This window comes from Parus major, chromosome 3, assembly GCF_001522545.3.
Source record: "Parus major isolate Abel chromosome 3, Parus_major1.1, whole genome shotgun sequence".
NCBI classification, from domain to species: domain Eukaryota; kingdom Metazoa; phylum Chordata; class Aves; order Passeriformes; family Paridae; genus Parus; species Parus major.
Window position 1 is genome coordinate 15,223,866 of NC_031770.1, and position 7,501 is coordinate 15,231,366.

General features: G+C 46.9%; 1 long non-coding RNA gene across 1 annotated transcript; it reads right to left on the reverse strand.

The window, feature by feature from the left end:
• Window positions 1-630: 630 nt before the first annotated feature.
• On the reverse strand, window positions 631-5,761 carry LOC117244155. The gene is made up of 2 exons (XR_004496712.1): window positions 5,693-5,761; window positions 631-3,113 (listed from the first exon to the last, which is right to left on the reverse strand). It is a non-coding gene; the product is annotated as an uncharacterized LOC117244155 (long non-coding RNA).
• Window positions 5,762-7,501: the final 1,740 nt, after the last annotated feature.

A 7,501-nucleotide genomic window follows, 5' to 3' on the forward strand; every position in this document is an offset into this window, starting at 1 on the left:
GCCCTGTGTGTGTGACAGACGTGTACAATCTGTACCCCACTATTTGTCTTTCACACAGCACCTCTAAGGGAGTGTAAACCTTCTATCCTTCCTGCAAACAGCACTCACAGCAGCAGAACCTGTTTCTCTCCCATAGCTTTTGTAAATCAATGGTTGCTCTTCTGACCTGACCCAGATTTGTTCTCTAGTTATTCCCTGGTGGGATGGAGGAGCCAGCAGCTTGCTCTTTGTTTGAACAACATTGTACACATCCTAAAATACCTGAGATAGGATGCTGTGGGCTGCTAGCTTCAGAGAAGGGGCTGGTGCACACTGGTTTTCAGTATCTGTGAGGCTGTGCTTCGGAAATTGGGTATTTCACTGAATTAGCTGCCCTGTGAGCAGAGAGATCATTTCATCACTTGCTGAGCAAGTGGCAGCACTGCAGAAAAAGGCCAAGAAGGCCTAGGCTTGATGGTGTAGCCTGGAAAGACAACGGAGACACTTAACTAGACCCAGTTCTCTGAGATTATCTTTGGATGCTCATCTTTCTCACCATCATTATTTCAGCTTAGAAAATACTTCCCTTATGGAAGCCAATGTTGTTTTACCACTACTTTTGCCATTTGTTGGCTAGAGAAACACAGCTAGTATGAGAAGACGTTTAATTTATTGTTAGTCTACTTAAAAATTTTACTTTAAAAAGTGTGCTCAGAGAGAACATGGAGTCATCAATTACAATGATGCTAAAAATGATAAACAATATCACCTAGAGTGTTAGAGAGAAAGGGTCAAAACTAACACATAAGAGCACTTTACTGCTGCAGCTTTCCCCGGGCTTTGCTCAGCCCTCCACTCCCAGGGTACCAGATTCAGAGGTGCTGTCTGTCCCCAGGAGAAGGGGGACAGCTGCAGGTGTCATGGGCCCATCAAGTCCTTTGTTCCAGCAGCACAGTGACAATGGTGGGAAGATGATCATGGTGATTCTGCCTCCTCCTCTGCTGGAGTCCACCTGGAGCTGCTTCTACCATGTCTTTAAGGCTCCCCTCGCAGTGCCCCTCGGCCGTCAGAGCTGGGTGCATTGCACTGACCCAGGCAGAGCTGTGCACACCTTGCAGAGCTGCTCCTGGCCCTCCTGGCTGTTGTGAGCCATGTTTCCCAGCCCCGAGGTCGCGTTCCTGTTGATGCAGCAGCTGCCTGGGAGGAGTAGTTCATAGCACTGGGGCTGCTGGGTCCCTGCATGTCCCAACCAAAGCAAGGTTCACAGACCTCTCTCTCAGGTTTTGCAGCATTAGTAAATGGCCTGAGGTGTTTCTGGCAGTGGCCAGGCTGTGTTTCATGTGCTGTTCATGGGGTGAACAGACCCCCTCTGCCACCCCATGGGTGTGAGCCATCACACACGAGTCCAGCAAGGACATTGCAAACCCTCCTGTGGCTCAAGGCTCCTCATCAGGACCGAGCAGCTGATCTTCTTGGAGGCATTTGCTCTTTCCTACCTGGTCTTGCCTCGTGTGGGTCTGAGGGTGGCCTGTGGCTCTTGACTTCGGTGCATGGCTGCTGCTTGGTTTACATATTTTTTTTTACAGCCAGTTTAATAGTTTTCACAATTTAACGAATTCTTGCAATTCCCAGGATTACACTTCTAGACTTGACGGCCTAGTTAAAAACACCAGTAGGTGATGGCAGTGCCAACAAGGAAGGATTTACACCAAGGATGATGGCCAGCATATTTTATTGCTTTTTTTTTTTTTTAGTAAGAGCAACTTGCTCATTTTTGTGACATACTGCAAACCTTGCTTTGGTACCTGTGAGACTACAGAAGTTGCAGGTAGATGCTTTAATCTGCAACAACTGATCAAAACCTAGCCCAAACATACACAGTTCGAAAGTTTCTTTGTTCAATACACAGCTAAAAAGTTTCTAGCAATTTTAGTCCACTTCTAAAACTATTGTGTCATTAAAATCATGCATTTAAATTGAAGTTACATTAAACAGTCATGCATTACCAGACAGCTTAGACATGCAGAGGTGATTTCTGGATTCTGGAGATACACACAAACACAGCTAGATCCTGTATAAGTGATTACATTCCCACTGGAAACCAAAGAGTATATTTCCTATTCACCTCTGGCTAGACCCAGTTCTTAACTGATTATCTTTCTGTAAGCAATTTGCATGTGTAAGTGCTTCTTGCTTGCTGGTGTCCCTCCAGAGAGGCAGCTAGGAGCACTCCACCTTTTTGGGCTGCTTGACAGGATCACTGTGCAGCTCTCATCCTAGGAAACCTGCTGGCAGTGTCTAAAGTCACCTCCTCATCTCCTCCATAACAAAATAAATTTTTTCATCAACACACTACATGTATCATCCATGTATGCAATTATTTGATATCTCCATCACTGGGGACTTTTAGTTTTCTACCTATCCCAGCACCATCAGTTTATACATAGGTGCTCTAAATTAAACGAAAAACTGTGCAAAGCTACACTAAGTGTATATATTTTTGAAATATAACTCACCCTACTAAAATTTTCTACACTTTATTTTTTCATCTTTGCTTCTCGTAGTATTTCAAAATACTATGTTTTTCAGCCCTGTGTTTCCTGTTTCACATATACAGGTCTTTGTCAGTTGGGATCACTGTCAATAACAGGAGTTATGCCCATACTCATCAAAGGAAACTAGATTTCTCTTATTTGGAGACGGTTATCACTTTAAAATGGATCAACTTTTTCCTTGTCACCACAGTTTGTTAATTCTTTTCTCTTATTTGAGCTTCAGTAATAGCAACTGTTCTAAAAAAAGGAGGCTATATTTTTCCACACATCTATGCATGTATGATAATAAAGCAAAATAAAAGCAAGCAAGCAAGCACTAAGCATGATACAATTAACAGTATCCAGAATTGTTACTTATTCTTCTGTGCTACCTATGGAAGACAAACAGCAAAGATTGTTATGAATAGTTATCTCAGTTAAACAAGGTAGAAAACATGTACACCCATACAACTTTTGATGATATTAAGGATCTAATAAATTGCTTCTTCACATATTTTTATACAATTTATTAGGTTATGTTTTTAAACAGTTGCTCACCAGGCCTCCATCGTAACTGCTTCAGCTGATTCCATATTATCTCTGTAACAGAAGAACTTTATATTTTAATTAAAAAATATTACATTAATGTGTGTATTTTACCATTTTAGGTGGTTTTAATTAATTTTTTTTACTTCTCTTTTTCTCCACTCTAAGAAAAAAATGCAGGTGTTAATGCACCAACCATGCATCACAGATTTAACTTTTTGCTTTCAGAGAGAATGCTGTCCCAAGTCAATTAGAATATTTTATCATTAATAACCATCTCAAAATTTTATAGGTACATACATAATCTGCCACTTTTCAAGCTTGTAACTTTTTAAGCATTGGTAGCAATTAGTTCACATTCCTCTGTTTCAATCTTTTTTCCCTTTTTTTTAATACCACTCCTAAATTTCTCAGCTTCACGTACTTCCACACCCTTATGTGAGAACACACTACTGAATTAAACAATACTAATTCTAAACATGAGCTGCTTCATTTTGTTGGTACCTCTTGAATTTACTCTGCTTGTACCTCTTGGTTTCTCTGCTTGGCCTCTGACAACAGGCAGGTATTATTTTTTTTAAATAATTGGCTTTTTTCCTAAATCCAAACCCTTTTGAATTGCCTACAGAAGACCCAGAAAGCAGATCTTATTCTTTCCTCCTTGCTCCATCCTCAGGGTTTATACCATGCTTGGGACTTTAACCTTTCTTGCACATCCCTCCGCACCTAGAGCTCATTCCCAGTCCTACCGCTGCACATCACTGCTCACAAACACTGCAGCCCAGCTGGGATCACAGCTCCAGTGTTTTATCAGTCCTAAAGGCCTTCTTTTGTTCCCAAAACACCTTCTGCTAGCTTGGTCTGAGCAGTATTTGACCCCCCTGCCCAGACTCAGCGCAGCAGAGTGGGCGCTGGGGTGGCTGTGGCAGAGCTCAAGCAGCCTCTGCTTTACTGCAGCCCGGACTTGTTCCTGCTGGAAAAGTCAACTTTTCCCTCTGTGTTTCTCCTGTGAAAATAAGCAAACCCCAAACCCCCTAACACTTCACTCCTCCTGCATTTCTCTCCCCAGAGGAGCCCTCTCGGTGTGCTCTGGAGGCGGTCTGGTGCCGCAGCTTTATGTGTGCCATGTATGATAATGATACCTGGTGGGCTCTGCTTCCCATGGCCCCCAGGTGTGGGAGCCTTCCCCAGTGATCCGCCTTTGGGCTGACCACGAGCCCGGGGAAGAGGGGCTCTGTCTGCCTCAGGCCATGACAGGGAGGGCAGGAGCCCCGGGCTCGCTTCCCTCTCTTCTCCGGCTGATCTCCAGCAGGCGATCCAACAAAACCCTGGTGGGAGCGTTATCCCAGCGGGCCATGTCCTCCCCCCGGCCCCGAAGCTCCCTCCAGATGTCCACTCGCATCGTGCTTAACTCCCTCCTGGCCATGGTGTTCTGTACCACGAATCGGGGGGCTGCACCGTACTGCCACTGCCTCCTGCCCTGCCACCTCCCTCTCCTCCCTTTTCCCGCGGAGGGGCTCGGGGGGCTCACAGCGGCAGAGGCGGGGGTCTGCGGCACCTCCGGCTCCCGCACATCCCTGGGGTTTTCCCTTCCTCTCCCGTATCCCCCTCTGTCCTCCCTCGGCCAGACACCGCCTGCCGGCTGCTCTCTCCTCCCCGGGGTGCTCCTGGGTTTGAGCTGGCGAGGAGCTGGGCAAGGGCTGGCTGTTCCCTCCGTGATAACTTGTCCTGCCTGTGGCTGCTCGTTCCTCTCACTGCCCTGCTCCGCTACTCCCCTCTCCCTTTCCCCAGCCATTGGAGCACAGGGAAGTGAAACACGATTTGCTTTTAATCTTTCTGGCCTCTCAAAAACTACTGACTGTGGGCTTGCAAGCTTACACTCCCCTGTGGAGGGGCTGCCTTCTGGATGAACCCGCTCCTTTCCATCCCAGTGCTCATCATCCCTCTGAAGGGGGGATTTTGTAGGGGCCACGACAGCCCCGTGCTTCGCCTCTAATGCAGCTTTTAACTTTTCCATCTTGACCTCACAGGCCTGGTGGTCTGTGCTCCTGTCTTTCAGGGTCTGTATTTTTTGTACCAGTAATTGGATTGTTCTTTGTGCCTCCTCTACAGCTTTTGTACTGATGGCTACTTTTTCCTTCAATGCCTGATTTTCATTCAAAATGGCCTTTTTTTGTTCACACGCCTCTTGATACTGGAGAACACTTCGCACTTGTTCCACGGCCACAGCTCCTTCTCGAGTTATACCCTCCTCTAGTTTAAGCTGCTGAGCCTTTATTTCTTCTTTCAGTTTCTTGTTTTCCTCCTTTAGGTTCTTAATTTCTACCTGGGCCGCCTGTTTTTCTTCTGCTAAGCTTTTGGCAACTAACCACACTGCCCATGCTCCTGCACATTTTAAGGATTTTTGGGAGAAAAGCTTACACTTGGTCATTTCTTTTAATTTGGAAAACTCTAGATCAGCCTGCTGCATACTTCTGCAAGAGTTTGGACCCCAGGGGTTTTTTCCCCACTGAATAACCCAATTTTCCAGCTCTGACATCTTTTTGTCTTCCCTAAAGGTCTCTAGACTTTACAGAAAGGTCCGTTTACAATCTACAGCTCAAGCAGGTTGAAAGAAGATGGCAGAGCCTCACCCAAATCTGGACTTGCTCCTCTGTTGTTTTCCTAGTGTACTTCTTCCCTCCAGAAGGTTTTCTCAAACAAGAAATCCCCTAAGCAGGGATTTCTAATTTATCTCTTCTCACAGACAAGGCAGAGAGCTTTCATTCCTCTGTTCAAAGATGGTTAGAGGCATCCCTTGAAGATTTCTCATACCTAGGCAGAAGGAAGAAGGCCCTCAAACCTTCTGGATTCCTCACTTCAATATTTTCAACTAGTCTGTGTTGCCCCCAAAACCAGGTGCTATTCTTTGAGCAAGACACTTGAGGCTATGTGAACACAGAGTAGCCTTGTTGCTGGTTGTCTCTGACTGCCACAGGATGGCATCTGAAAAAAGGCTCTCTCAGAAGGGCTACTCACAAAAATGCCATAAGGGCTCCCCAGAGGGCTGCTGCCTTCTCTGCTGGTTCTGTGCACCACAGCTTGTGCCTTTACGTGGGCTGGAGATACACACCTCACATAGGTGCTGTTTGACTATTTCACAGTTCTAACAGCCTGATCAAAGAGTGTCAATCAGTCCACTTGCAGTGCTGGATGATATTATCTAGACTATTAGAGAAAAAGGAGATAAAAGGGAAAAACAATCCCTTCTCAGTATCATCCCCCCGCCCTTGTCTGCTAGGCCTTTCCCCAGTTTATGCTCACCCCTCTGCTGCCCGAGGATGGCTGCAGGCGTCCTGGCACAAGTCCTCCACCTCCTAGGAGCACAATGCTGATGATGGAACCCCTCTGCCTGCCTCTCCAGGGTGCTGCTGCTGGTGGGATTCTGCCTCCTTCTCCTCCTCCTCCTCCTCCTCTGCTGGAGTCCGCCCGGGGTGTCTGTGTGCTGCCCCTGAGGCTCCCCTCGCCCTGCTCCCCTGCCCCCGCTGATGTTGGCACTGATCCTCCAGGCAGAGCCGTGCACACCTTGCAGAACAGCTCCTCACCCTCCTGCTGCCCGTGAGGGGAGTTTGCCAGCCCCAAGGCCACGTTCCCATGGGTACAGCAGCTGCCCATGGGGGAGTAGCTCGCAGCGCCGGGGCTGCCGCTATCACCCTGTGCCAGAGGTTTCAAGGCCCCACTGCCCTTCCCTACCTGCAATTTTCCTCCTGGCTAAGGGAGAGATTGCTGTGCTCCTGCTGCTCTGTAAAAATACAGCCAAGCCAAGCTGCTGGAGACCTTTTGGCACCCCTTGGAGCAGGGGAAGCAAAATTGAGCACTGATGGGTGAGGTCCCTGAGTCCTTAGACAAAACTCTCCAAGAGTTTTCTCCAACCAAAACAGGGTTGGTTGACCTCATGGCCAACCTCTGGCAGTGGCAAGACCATAGATCATGGGTTATGGGCATGCATTGCACCACCATCACCCTATTGCATTTCCCAAGAGTTCTGTGTTTTGCTACAACACCCGGAGAAGTAGAGGAGCAAAGGCCTTGTGCTTCACCCTGACCAAAAATACCATCACTGACGCTCCTCAGCATTTTCACCAGGAGCTGCAAGGAAAGCAGTGGGCTCAATGGGATCGTGGGTGATGGCCTGTCCTGCCCTATGGCCAAAGAAATCCATCAAGCAGTGCTGGCAGCAAGGGCGATAATCCTACATAGAATCATACATACAATCCCTCAAATAAGCAAAACCAGAAAAATATTTGAAGTTCAGCAGTTATTAAAACAAATAAATCCCTGATCATAAACCCCACCGTCCCCACAAATCAATGCTTTGAGAGACACCTGAAGCTTTGTAAACTAGAAGAGGTAATAGGATTAAAGCTGCAATGTGACAAGACAGCTAATTTTTAATTATTTCT